General features: G+C 28.4%; 1 protein-coding gene across 3 annotated transcripts in view; it reads left to right on the top strand.

Annotated features, from left to right (window-relative positions):
• Positions 1-15,575, top strand: part of LOC148232495 (metabotropic glutamate receptor 2-like) — a 671,990-nt gene that overhangs the window by 73,991 nt on the left and 582,424 nt on the right. The window lies entirely within an intron of this gene.

Genomic DNA, 15,575 nt, shown 5'->3' with positions numbered 1-15,575 from the left:
TTTAGAGGCGTTGATCAAATAAACGAGTATTTCGTTGAGCGAATAAACGAGTGTAAAGAGTGGTTGAAGGGTCGCAAGATTACAAGACCTTAGAGGACCATCCACTGGACATCATCCCTCCGCCAGCTTCTCGTTCGGGAATAACAATAATCAAGGTCAATAGTTTGTTACAATATATTATACAATACAATTCATTATCAGTTTCGTACCATATTAAATTTATCTTTATGATTCATAGCGATAAAATAAATACAGTAAAAATTGAAGCATGAAAAATAACCTGTAAATTTAAATATTAGTCTCTGGTCTGATGTGCAGTTTATTTATAAGATATACGCGATACGGATATATTTTATTGTTTTAAAAAAAAATGGTTTGGTTTCGGGTATTATTTTTTTCACAGATTCCGAAATATATTATATAATATCTACCGGTCCGAGCTGCTGCAGCGAAACCTCAAAAATTTTAATTGGCCGCCGCTTGCAGGTGTCGGTCGAAATTTTACGATCGGTTCCGATGTCACTGGAACGTAACAAGCGCCGTTAGTTTTTACAGCTTTCGGACAAAACGAATTACTTTTCCAAAATGGCGATATCGCGCTCGAAAACTTGCACGGCATCCGAAATTATTGCGGCCCGCGTGCCATCTCGCCATTCGCTTCGGCCGCATACGGCCTAACATTGCGGTAAAATGATAATAATAAATAATAAAAAAAAAACATAATCCCTTAAGTGTCCTATGGGTGAACCTTAATTTGTCTGTATATCTCAATCTAGGATTGTTTAGGACGTGGTTATTGCGATAAAGGAAAGACGGAGAGAGTAATCTATAGTAACGTCATGCTCCAAATAAATGCTCTGTGGTTAAAAATATCTCTTATTCTTTCTATATAACTAAATAAAATATTTTTTAAATATAATTATTTGAGCTTATAAACTTCTTCTTTATCTAACATATATAACGCTTACATTTAATAAATAGTCCTAATCAAATGTGTCGTTAAATGGTCAAATATTAAGAGTATATTTGGACAGAAGACTTGCATGGCGTAAAATATATTTACTAAAAGGAAACAAATCGGAATTTAAATGGAAAAAAGATATTCAAAAACAAGATAGTAATGTTTAAAGCAATATGGACATACATAATTTAACTTTGGGGTACTGCATGTGTTCCACCATCGCCATCATCCAGAGATTCTAAAACAAGGTTCTGCAAATGATAATCGACGCTTCCTGGTATGTTCCTAATGTTGATAAACAAAATGACATTAACATAAAATCCGTAAAAGACGAAAAAACGAACAAATTTACGACATACAACGACAGACCAAAACTTCACTCAAACAAAATGACAACTGAACTACTTGACCGTAGATCTGACGACACCAGACGACTTAAACGATTTAGACCATCTGACATAACTGACAGACATGGCAAATAATAAAATAGTATTAACAAATAAATTACTTTTATATAAAATAAATTAGACTTTGTATAAATAAATATGAAGAAAGTTTTTATTACATGTTATTAACGTAATATAAAAAAATCTTATAGTTACACGTATAAACAAATTGTAAAAAAAATAACATAAAAGTCTAGTTTGGACCATTCGTCATATGTGCGATGATATTAGTCGTGAAAATCTTATAAAACTAATTTATTTATTTCTGTCGCTTTGGACTTTCAAAGAAAAAGTTTTTTTTCGTTAGCACAAAATAAACGATTGTGTATTTGAAAGGACATTTATCAAAAGGTATTTAATAACAGTTTTAAAACCACTTTTAAACAAACAGGATCTTACTTACTTATTCATATTAAAGGATCCATGAATATTTTGCTTCATTGGGCAGACGATCAAGAATTTAAAGGGACGTTGAGCTTCCTTCAATGTTAAAGGATGTGTAAGCTAAAATACGGTCAAACTAAATAATTTCCTTCAGAAACTTCTACGAGAACTACTTCTTTGCTTACGGCTTCCAATAAACTTGTTCAGCCATACTTGCACTATGTGGAGCTATGCCGAATCGACAAATACGACGTATACATATATTTAATATTGCACAAATTTTATGGTTAATTTTGCGCTTCTTGAATGAATTTTATTTGTACCCCTGATTTTGGTGAAGTATACTGATTCTGGAGATTAGTAGGCCAAAATTGTCACGTGTAGTGTTTTTTTCGAAAGTTATTTTTGAGAATTTCCCGAGAAAAATGTCAATTCGAGAATTCTAATTTTTTAAAACATAAAATTAAATTTGTAGAAATGTTTTTAAAGGGCTTCAAACCACTGCCAATAACGCTGCATAAGTAAAGGCATGTTTATGCCAAATGGATACTTCTTAAAAAGTTTTATTTGGGGTCTGGGAATAAACTTTTTCTTAAGTAATAAAAGAAGACACTCAGATTAGAAAGCTGTCTGAATGTGTTCGTGCCAGATGTATTAAATTATGCATACTTTCTCGGAAGATCAAAAGTATTTGAATGACCAACAATTTTTTTGTGATTTTCTATTACTCCAACCGGCCGGCGGTTTTATCTTTGCTTTGGTGATCTAAGAACCCGCTCCTATACGAAGTCGCTTGCAATCGACTTAGGGTAATTTTTTTTTATAATTCAAAACGGTTTTTTTATATTGTTTTTGTAAAGTAGCAACAGCTGGTATTGACAATTGTCTCACAATGAGCGAAGGGGCCTTTAATTTTTTGGTAAAAAAATTAAATTTTTGGTAAAAAAATTAAAACTATCAATTCTGAGCTAAGCCTGAAATTTCAACGGACAATTAAAGATTATTTATATAATCCAAGAAACCAGATATTAAAATCAATTATTAAATATTTGCAAAATCCACAATCTTTCACTAGTCAAAAAATAAATTACTTTTTTAGTTATTCTTCAAAAGCAAAAATATGTAAACTGGGAAAAGAAATTATTAGCAGATATTCTCTTAATTAAACTTTATAGTATAAAGTTTATACAGTAGTAAAAATACATTTAGAAATAATGCGTAGATTATTTAAAAGAATCTGTATTCTTAAATATACATTTTCGGTGTATGACTGCATTTGCCGGCATTTTACATTCATTTTTAAAGAACTTATTTTATCGTTTTTTAAATATAATTCCTAACTAAAAATCTATACTTTGCACTTTTTTTTAATTACTAAAATTCTTTTAGTACTAATGATACACTGGACTCGAACTTTGCTAACCGAGTCGCCGACACACATCCTTATAAGATTAACGATCTCTGCGGTACACCCATCTCCAACAGTGTATACCACAATCATATTGTGGATATTATAACCATAATCTTAAGAAATTGTTTATTTAATTATAATCACCTAGTAATTATTACATTTATTTTTCAATGACGAATATATAAAAATATTTGTTACGTACTTCATTGACCTTATTACATAAAATATATTTATTATCTTTGTCAATAAAATACACAGTTTATTTATTTACCTATAAAAGTATTATTAAATGTAAACGTAAATGGAACGTCGAAGCGAAAAGCTAATTTTTTTCTACTTGGCCAACAAGACTCCTTAAAGGGTCATTTGATAAGGCCAGACAGAAATTAGTTTCACCTTATCTTATAACTGGATCGGAGAAAATTAGTTCTATAACCAAGTAAGTATGTAATACAAGTGCGTGAAATAATATGTACATATAAAACTGTACGATGTTTTATTTATATAGGGCACATAGTTAGATTGATAATTAACCAAGAAGCATATTTATTTTTATTACGTTCAAAACGTGAGTAGCATCATTTATTACAATTTTTAAAATATATACTACAAATTTTATTATGAATTTGCGAAATAAGACAATAAGGGTTTAGATAAGCTGTTTTTCTTAAATAAAATAATAAAAATAAAATATGTGTAAGCATGAAGCGATTGTAATATTTTGGTTCGAAGGTAATAAATTAATTTTTTTAATTAAACAATTTTTATTGTTTTACGTGTAATATTTATTAGTATATATTTTTTTAATAATCTGTGAACTAATCAATTCTTCCTCTACAATACATAATGTGAAAGTAACGATATTTTCACAACACAATGGCAAATAGAAATGCGTACGTTTGCCTTTCATTAATTTCTACGGCAGCAAAAGGATCAGTCGATATTAAGATAAGGTTAACAAACTCAGATTTTCATAGCTACGACTCAATAAGTGTTCTCAGATACAATTGTTTCGTTTGATTTATCTCGAATCTTTGCTTTTCCTACCCCTCGCTGAATACTAAGCTCCCGGTTTACCCTATTGTTTCAATGGATGTCTACTAGCATCAATAATGCCATCGAATTGAATTAATAATTTAGTACAATGAAAACTATCTCGTCTTTATGTAAATACTATTATAGTACAGATGAGTATTTTCATTCTTAAATACAAAAAACACAGTAAGAAATATTTTATTGTAAAATAACTAAAAATAATAAGTAATATGCCACATATTCAAGAGATGTTTGAAATTACTGTCTATCACCACTCTAACACTGTCAGTCATCATTTGTAAAACTTCTGTCAAAGTGATAGGCTTTCGCCTAAAATTGCGCATTTTTTTAACTCGATGTACATAGGTATCGTAGAGAAAAAATCGCAAACCGTATACGATCTGTCAATGTCAGCTACCGAAAGATTTAACTCTAAATTACTTGTCCCTGAGACAAAAAATAATGTATTACCACGTTAATTCACTTGCAAGAATAATTTTAAATTGCTTTCTTTCGCGTGTAGCTTAAGTAAATTTTGCAAAGCGTATATAACGTATGTAAATAATTCTAGAATAATTGTATATAAATATTCAATGTGAGAATTACACGTCATTATTTAATGGACTTGATATATATTTATATATATATATAATACATTTAATTAAAAGTTTTTTATTTTTATTAATAAAAACTTGGTGCAGTATATCAATCATAATAATATATTCATATTTATTTTTAAGATTTTTTCAACTGACTTGATAAAAATTGTTTTGAAAGTTATATTAAATCTGAGATAAAAACATTTTAATATTGCAATATTGTATATGTATGTATTAAATGTAATATATCAAATTTAGATATGATAAATACCGTCTTTCATAATTTTTTATTATAATTTCTTAGATTGATTGTACTAAAATTTAATATGAATATCGTGTTACATTTTTAGATAATCATATACTGTTATTTTTAAAATGGGTTTTTAAATCTTATAAACATATCTAAAATCTGTGGCAACTGCCATTGAATTTATATTAAATAATTAAACTGTAAACTTTTTCAAAGATCAATAGAACATAAACACTACTAAAATAAAATAATTTATGAAAATTCAGCAAAAGCTAACAAAAATTACCACATAAATGTTGACAAAAAGTACAACAGAATTATTTGCAAGAAAACATTATAATTTATTATTTTGCCCCATTATTTTATTTTAAATTCACGTTAAATACTAATATTTAAATTACAAGTGTATTATTTTTTTACATTTTTTAAGTCTTTGTTATATTTATATATGTAAATGTATTACATATATATTATTATTAAAATTCATCGCGATTAAAAGTTTGGATATTTCGGCATTGCTGTACATGCCATTGTCTCCACTTTCATTATTTAAAAAATACTTAACATGTCATGTGCATCACTGTTAAAATATAAAATTGTGAGTTATAATTACGATGAATCCTGGCAAATATAAGTAATACTTGCCAACCGTAAGATAAATATCTATGTATGTATCAGTCGCGAGCGGTGAGATAATTTTGCTCTCGCTTGCTCGCTCGCGTGTTAAGTGACGAGAGTGAGTGAGAGATAAGAGCATGCGATCAGCATGCATATAATAAATAATAATTGTTTAAAATTTCCCATTAGCTCATTTTGCTAATTAAACTATATTGCGGATACTTTTATTTTTCTTATCGATCTATTTACTTCGATTCCAGTTTTTTTAATTTTTGGTGAGTTCGTACGATTCAGAAAAATTTCATATTATATCACAAGATTTTAACTGAAATTTTGATATGTTTATTTTAACTTTCCATAATGAATTATCTGCTGATTTTAGCTATCTTAGACATAATGCAGATGTATAAAATAATCGATTACTATGACACAAATAAAAAAACTAAGTTATTATCTTTACTATATATGTATATATAATACATAAAAAAAAGTATCTTAGGGACAGATTTAAAGAGACTTACAAAATATCTTAAAACGAATCTATTTTAAATTACTACAACTAATGTTAAATTAGACTATATGACATGCAGGATTCGAATAAATCAAAATCTAATATCCACCTATATTTAACAGTAAGAAAAACTTTCATCACGAACTCATTTATTTCATCAATCATTTCTTATATAAAAGAAAAGTACACAACGAAAGCCATGACGTGTGTTTTCCGAAACTCCAGAAATATTATTTATACATTGAAATTAATAAAAGAGGATTCGGTGGAGCAGAATTTTCGCACATCCTGGGGTCATCTTGTTTACGCTTTCGTCGGAATATGTCGAATTTGTACCCTCCGGTCCGATAACCATCCGGCCAGGGGCGCACGCTCCGGGGGGCCCCCGCGCATAATAAATCAAAGGAGCCCCACTTCCGAGATCATCCCGGTAAATGGTATCCAAATCTTGAAACTCCCCGGCCAGCGTATGTTTTTGCCATTCGGAAAGCTACAAACTGTGCTATATTTTTATAAGGGTCCGTAGGCGAGTTCTTTGAATTCGGAATTGATACGCTACGACGGAGGCTGTGGTCCCTGTTTTGCATGTATTTTTTTGGGAAAGGTTTTGAAGGTTTACTGTAGGTTTATCGCTAGTAAACGAGTGGCGAAAGGTCGAATATCTTAGGAGTGGTTTAGAATGATAAATAATATATCTAAAAATAATGTTTTTTAACAGTATTATAGGGAAATCGTATGTATTAATTTTAATTAATATTAAAATTATTTCTGTGGTTCTCAAAAATATATTTTTAAATGTTGAAATTTATTTATTTTAAGAGTTTAAAACAAAAAAGCTTCAAGACAGACTGGGCTGTAAAAAAATGTTTTTAGATAAATATATATTAAAGTTTAAATTTCATGTCAAATTATTGTTTATTTATTAAAATCATTTAAATGATTGACGCATCTTGCGATATTTATGTTAAAGTCTAAGAAAATTCACTCTTACGTTACACGAGTATTTGATAACAACCCTAAAAATATATCTTTTGACGTTACGTCGCATGCTCTCGCATATTTCAAGCGTAATTTTGACATTTTCGCGTAACATTACATAAACTCGTGAAAGACCTTATATATTGTGAGTCTTGAATATCACGTCAAGGTCATTTAAGACCTTTCCAAGTGTTAAAAACTGTCAATGATAAATTACAACAACCCAGATTTATTTGCAGGAAATGCCTTACGGAAGACATCGGTTTCCCTTGTTGTAGATAAACGGAAAACTTCCATCGTCTGCCTGTACCCAGCGGATATGTCCATAGCCGTAACTTAACTCTATATTTGTCAAACCACCAATCACTAAAGTGCAATAAACCAACGTTGGAAAACTGCTACATCGCCCCGAGGGGAAAACACGTCCGCATTTTTACCGTGTCGATGTGTGCTAAATAGTTCGCTCCGGCTTCAAGTCGAGAAGACTGGTCGTCTTTATTTTTCACTGCAAGGTTTCTTTACATTTCTCTCTTTTGAATTTGGAGAATCTTGTGTATGTACATTCCAGTGGTTGCGCGTGCTTATTATATGTGAAAGCGCTGACTTAAGCTATAAAATAATATCATCTTCCATTATATGCTTTTTAATATTATATTTGTATAGTTTCTAAGATATTGGATTATTTTACGTTTGCTATATTATTATTGTGAGCACGATAGCAATAAACGTGTATAGTACACATTAGTGCCGCACAACGCTGGCCTAAAAAATCTCCAAAAACCCATTATTATCGTCGTAGAAGACAATTGCGAAACCATTTCATTATGATCCATTTCCTATTAAACTTAATATATAACACACTAAATAGCCTTTTATTTAAACATATAATAAAAATACTATTATTTTACAAATACATTAAGACTTGTATTGAACATTTGTATTTGATGTATTTATGTGGCACTTTCGCTCATAAATTAACAAAATATATATATTTAGCGTTTCAGTTTGACTCACCCTCGTATAATAAATATCTGAGGTCTTATTAATATATGACAAAAACTATTTCTATTTTCTAGCAGTAAATGCAAATTATTTTTCGTTTCAAGTCAGAGCTCGGTCGACAGTGTCTCATTAGTCGACATTAATATTTCAACCATACTATATATACTTTAATTCAAAACACATTGCACTTCTTGCGCTTCTCTTACGCTGATTGCTGTATTGTGAAATAAGAGATGTTTCTTTGCTAGTTTTCGTTCAAATTTTAAATTAGACGAGCTTCAATGCAACGAAGACAAGTTTCACGAGAAAATGACGCCAACAACTCTTGGGTGAGATAATAAAACATCACATATTTTTCGCTCTATTTATTAAATAATTTATTTCAACAGAATTTTAAAATACACGTTTGATATTTCGTATATTACATTTTTTATTTTATTTAAATATTAACTCAGCAACTAAAAAATAAAAACATCATGTATCATGTCTCCTACTAAAAGCTTTTTTTTAAATATTTATTATAAAGTTATACTTTGTTTATTATTAATGTAGTATATATTAAGTTACTGCCACTGTGTGGCAGTAACTTAATATATAATTTTAGAAGTACCAGTTAATAACCTAATTTCTTTTATTCTGAAATGTATATAATTTAAATAAAGATGTCACGGTGCTCAGATTTTTCCAGACAGGATTATTCCGAACCCGAATTTTGTGAACACTAATAATTTAAAAAATAGATTTTTCCAAATAAAAAATATTTTTAATATTATATTACAAAAAAATAGGGTTAACATTTGGATTGTTGTATTTTTAACTATGTACTTCAGTGAAGCAATCAACCTTAATGATATCCAAACAATCTGTATTTTTACTTCGTGATTAAACGTTTTATCACATTTTTTAAATATAGATTTTATTAAAATGTAGTCTTTTTATTGAAAAAAATACGATCCTTTGTTACGAGAATATGTTCCGAAAATCAACTTATGAAAGAATTTTGCAAAATCATATATGAGGAGTAATTAGTACAAAGTAGGGATTATATTGATAATAATACTACTTGATAGCTAAAGGGATTGTCGGGTTTGTCAACTGAACCATTCATCTATCTATAATTGGACGAATGGATTAACGCATATCATCACAAAAAGGGCCAGTTCCACTCGCGATAAAGGAGTTTTTCAATGTTGAAGAAAAAATGGGTTTAGGCTTTCACAAAAAAATCACTCTACGGATTATTTTATTTTAAATTAAATATCATAATTCTTAAGAACATTTATTACTAGATTAATTAATAATAATTTATAATGTATTCTGAAATACATCACAATCCGACGAAACTATTTATTTTATATTTCTACCTGCTGTTTATTTTTAAAACTATAATATTTTACTCTAAATAATAAAAAGTAACGTAAAACTATATAGTTAGACAAAAATCAGGAGCTGTCCAGTTTTACACTCTGACGATTGACAACCAAAGGGTAAAAAAACAATAGTATTATGCGTATGATATTATAAATTTTTAGATGTGATATCAGTTGTTTCGTATATTATTTACAATTATTACTCAATTGCTTGGTCACAAGATCTCTCTTCCATTGCTATAGAAAACTCATGCGTTGCCAACTTTCGTGATTATTAATTTATCGTTTGATTAGTTTAAATGATCGTTAGAATGACCTCTAAATTAAAACATTGTGCTAGTCGTTGAACCCATATACATAATTATAAAAAAGTACAAATATAAAATTAGTAGGTATTTGATTCATAATTAATTTACACACCTGTATACCAATAACACCTGCGTTTTACCCACCGCTTGATATCGGGTGATAATTTAGGTCATTACAAGCTTTGTTCGTCGGTTGTCGGAAACGGTCCGGAAAATTATTTAGAAGCTGCCCGGATAATGACGGGCCGCAAACAATGGGCCTTTGGAAGCCGACCGAATGCCATCATATTTTTTTATACCGGTCGGTATGTGCAGGCATCCCTCGGGTGTGTGTAACTTACTTTTTCGCGAGTCACTCTGAATATATTCTAGCGAAAACGACGAGAATGATGCTGCTGCGTGTTACATGACCTAAATCGATGCTCATTCCCCGGAGGCTGCGTTTGCATGACAAATTTATGTTTGCTCTCGCAGTGACACGTTCTATCATTTAAGATAAAGCATTTTTTTTTTTGAAAAAAATTGGCGACATGAATTTTCAGTCACACTGGCGCTGATATGATTAAATTATGGATGGAGGCTTACATTTTTTGCCTTAGTATATTTCAAGAAAATGGAATATTATTGATTTAATCTATCATAAAAACACTCATGGAAAAAAAAGAATTTATTGTTTAATAATTAAATGGTGAGTGATTTAAGTTCGAACTATAAAATACTGATTATAATTTTATAAGAAAACACTTTTTTTTTAAATGACTTTTTTGTGGTATGTGCTGCCCGGGTCGATCCTTAAAATTGCCACCCCCCCATACAATTTTTAAAATAAAATCTGGCCTCTTTTGCCTCACTTCCCAATTCCGCAACATTCGCTTCACATATTATATGCATATTATTTATTCTTGTATGTAATATTTGTTTTCTTATTTAAACAAGGTGTTTTATAATACAATAAAAAATATTAATTATAGAATTAGCCAACAAATTATATCTTATCAAAATATACCTAATTATTTGTAATTTTGACCTAAATAAACGAAACTAAAAATTACAAATACATGTGTTTAATTTTTATTTTTATTTCTACCATGATCTGTCATATAATATATTAAAATAATTCACAATTAATTATTTTAATATACTATTTATAAAATATGCCGCCCCCAAGCAAGTCCGCCCGGGTCCGCCCCTCTCGCCCCCCCATAGCTACGCAACTGCTTACGGTACTTATCTTTAATATGTACTGCGTGCTCCTCATTTGTGTATTTTTCTAACCAAAATCTATTGTAAATGGCAGACATAAAATTATTAATTATAGACATAGAAAAAGCATTTGCCTATAAGCCTAAAAATATTTTAAAAGCCCCTGATTCTTTTATACGCATAATAAGCTCATACTTACAAGGTAGAAGCTATATTGTTATAGCAAAAAATATTTGAAAATTAAAATTATAGGTGATTTTCTGTATACGCAGATATTAAATGAGCGCTTACAGACTTTTATTTTTATTTTATTACGTTAAATTTTTTTTTTTTATTATTTTTGTAAACTATAAAATGGTTAAAAATGAGCAATTTGTATTCAATTTAAGTGAATGTATTTCCTGTTTTTTTAATCTACAATAAGAATAAACGTTAATGTAAAAAAAAATTCAAAATCTATTGCCTTTTATTTTGTTTCGCTATTAAGTTACATATATAATTAAATAAAAATACAAAAAAAGTATGCGAAAGTAATAATATACCTAAACATATAGATGCGAAATGTAATTAATTTAAATTATGTACGAAAATATCAAACTTATTATTGAATTTTTTTTAATACGGTTACGTACCAATTCTATAGAGAATATCTCTATAAGGAAAAAGATATTATTTTTTATTACAAGTAAGCAATAGATTAGTTAATGGTGTGTTTGTAAAGTATAAAATAAATTAAACACATATTTTTAATCTTTAAGGTTGATTTTCATCTATCATTTGTGTATTATCAAATGTCATCCACTTATCTGGTCTGGCTATGTCGGTTTTTATTTTAATCTGTTACGTTTTATCATTTTAACGTACTTATAAACTCGATTATCTTACCTTTATGGCAACAATAAATTAGTAAGTGTCGAGTTTTAGCAGTTATATTAAAAAACCGCGGTACGCATCTGGGATAAAATTGGTAAATACACTCAAAGAATGAAAGTTCAAGATGAAAGAATATAGTGAAAACAGAACCAGATGAAATAGCTCGCTGTTTAAATTAATGACGATTTCTTAAATATCATATTAGTAAAGTTAATACAAAACCATGATAATTATCACTTTGATTCAATAGAATATGTATTCATCAATACAGTAATATCACAAATAGTTATGCATAAGTAACGCCAGATTTAATTTAAGAAAAAAATATTAAATGGGATCATGTACCATATTTTTCTTTAATGCTATTTTAAAACCATGAAAGTACCTAATATAAACCATACATGTATAAAGTCGTAACAGTCTTAAACATAATATACGTATTATGCAATACATGACTTTCAAGCGTATTTTAAAACTAATTTACTGGAATTATAGCAGTGTTACCGTAAATTACACACGTACTTTTTTATCCTCAATTATTATTATAAAATTAAGTTAGGTTTTCTTCGCTTTTATTCTCTCTACTTTTAATGAGTTATGTTAACTTCTTGAATCGATACTTTTTGATTTGTTTGTGAAATGAGCATTTAATATACCATTACATTGTATTATTAAATAGTTAACCGTATTGACAAATTTAAATTGACTTTAAAGATTTTTTTTAGATATTTATGATTTTGGTTATTTAAAAAAATTGATTTATTTAAATTATTAATTTTTTTTATAATGATAATTTATTACAATAAATTCATTCAATACTAATTTTTGCCTGCGGCTAAAATTATTTATACATTACTGAATAACATACATATGTAGTATATATTTTAAGGATTAGTGTCTAAATTATAATAAAGATAAATAGTTATTTAAAAAAATCAAAAAAAAAAGTATTAAAATATTATTTATAGCATAACTTTTATGTTAAAAATAAATTTGATAAGAAGTTCAATGACCATTTTGTTTTTATTATAGATACTCCTCTTTTAAATAGTCGATTTATAGTTAATTACAGCTTCGTGTAATAATTGAATATTTAATTTAGTGATAATTTATTAAAACCGTCTATATAAAAAACCTACATGAATTTCAATGACACAAATATACTAAATGTGGCAAAACATATTATCTTTTGTAACTAGATGGATAAAATGCATATTATTTCAAATTTACCCATCATACGTGGTCGTATTTTTTTGTAAAAATAAATCTATATTTCCAGTAGACCCCCTAATAACACGGTAAAATGGGGACGTGCTCCCTTTGGCAGAAACGGGCATCCAAATAGCACGTTTTAAAATTATCGTGTTATTGGGGAGTATATAAGTACAACCCCCAATAACACGCTTTTACAATCTTAACAAAAATAGTAACAAAAGCAGATTTTTTTAAGTGTTGTTAGGTTAGATTAGATATTCAGAATCGTTAGTTGTATTTTCCTATATTTATATGATAACTATATACTTTCTGATTTTAATTGCATATTAAATAAGTGAAATATATATTATATATAAAATAAATAAAAAATGTTTAATAAGTATGTCTTCTTTAAAATAAGATAATATTTTTAGATAAATTTAATAATACAAATAGTAGTGAAAATTTTTATTATTATTGCGCAATGAACACTTTGTATATGGGAGACTAGACTCTTCGTTTCGCGACGCTTATCGGTTAAAAGCGGGAGACGAGCACGTTAATATTTTTGTAATGCAATCTGTTATCGTAAATATTTACTATTCAGAGAAGGAATTTACTTCATTACTTAAACACAGTTGACCGATTTTAGATCGAAAGCAAAATTAAATAACATGCATTTCGTTAAAACAGAGAAATTTTTAAACAAAAAATTTTAAATTCATCTCTATTTTTTTAATTTTGCATTTACGTCCAGTCACTTAGAACAGTAGATTAAAAAATATGATGTTTTTTTTATCTTTAATAAAATGGATTAACGCGATTAAAATTTCCGAAATCTAATGGCAAAATTATAATTAATACGTAATCAGATTATTTAGAGAAAAAAAAAAGTTGCTTGAGTGGATAATTTCTTTTATTAATAAAATTTGTGCATCTTTACTTTTTGTATGTTTTTTTAATTAGGTTCTCATATTTCGCGTAATACCAATTTACATTACAAAAAATGCGACAAAATATTAGTATTACATGCGTCAACATACTGCTGTAAAAAATATAAAAAGCATACGTGTATAATATTATTAATCAAGCTATTTAATTTTTTTATTAAAAATCTATTTGCCTATTTTATTAAAAAAATAAACACTTAAAATCTTTCATATATTCAATGACAAAACAATACACATCATAACTCACATTTTATTTTCTCCGTCGGAGCTTTTAAAATTTGAGATTTACTCGACCAATAAAAGAAAGCGCTTGTGCTTTTTAAAAATTTTATTCCTCCCCATGCTTAATTTCACTTTCGATAACGTTTCGCCCTTAATAAAAATTCGAGCGAGTAATAAATTAGTGTTATTGGGGCAGAACATTAAAAGTTCGCGGAGGCTTCAACTTTTCCATTAGTCAAAATATTATTTTGCCCCATCGTTAGAATCGTCAGACAGTATCTTATTCTTCCTTTCGTTCTTACGTTTTTTCATTTTTATTTTTTCCATAGTCTTCAGCGGTACCCGAGCGCGTTATGGCCACTAATCCATATAAAGTCTAACACCCAAGACGGGTAATGTAATTTTTTCTGCCCCGGGTCGCGTTTGATGGCGGAATTACCGTGAGTGCTCTTGCTTCTTTATTTTTTGTTGTTTTTTCTTGCTTTTTTTCGTGGCACCGTGTGTCAATCATTCTCCTTTTGGCGTACGCACTAATCCGGGTGTAATTGAATGTAACGTATTCGCGTTGTTCTCGGAAGAGGAAGAATGCTGGCAATCTTTCTTTGACGCGTCTGTGCGTGAAGAGTAAAAGTTGCTCGGTAAAAGCGAGCGTTTAACGAATTACTCATCATATAACGTTTCGAGTGATATCAACCAATAGCTACTAAAATATTTCTGTTTCAATATTTAACTTTTATTTTACAAGTTATATAAGTAGAAATTGGTCATATGTAGCTAGAAGCATTCTTAGGTATTTTTTAATTAAAAACACTAGTATATATAATTAGCAATTTAACTATTTAATTTAATAAGAGTGGTAGAAAATTATCAAATTTTTTATCTACAACTACTAAATATTTTATATTATCAACTATTTTAATAATAGAGTTATCTATAAATATTTTTATATTAATATCAAACACATTTTAATAATATTGCTTATTTAGTTATTTTTATTATAACATTTTATAAAATATTTAAATGTAGTTTGTATGTCTAATGTTTTATAAATATACTTCTTTTAATATAAAGTTCGTAAATTAATTACAATAAATAATTTTGCACTATTAAATTTATCTCATCACCTGCAAAGTTATTTGAAATTGTTTTGCATAAATACATTTTAATCATTGCAGGTGTATGCTTCTCGACCAACAACATGGTTTCCGTAAATCTCGATCCACTGTCACTAATCTAATGGTTTTGTCTAACTATGTTGCA

Source organism: Plectrocnemia conspersa, unplaced genomic scaffold (assembly GCF_051122295.1).
Source record: "Plectrocnemia conspersa isolate PC_06_02 unplaced genomic scaffold, ASM5112229v1 ptg000009l, whole genome shotgun sequence".
Taxonomy (NCBI): Eukaryota; Metazoa; Arthropoda; class Insecta; order Trichoptera; family Polycentropodidae; genus Plectrocnemia; species Plectrocnemia conspersa.
Note: the sequence above shows the minus strand (reverse complement) of the source record. Positions and strands in the feature narration are given on the sequence as shown.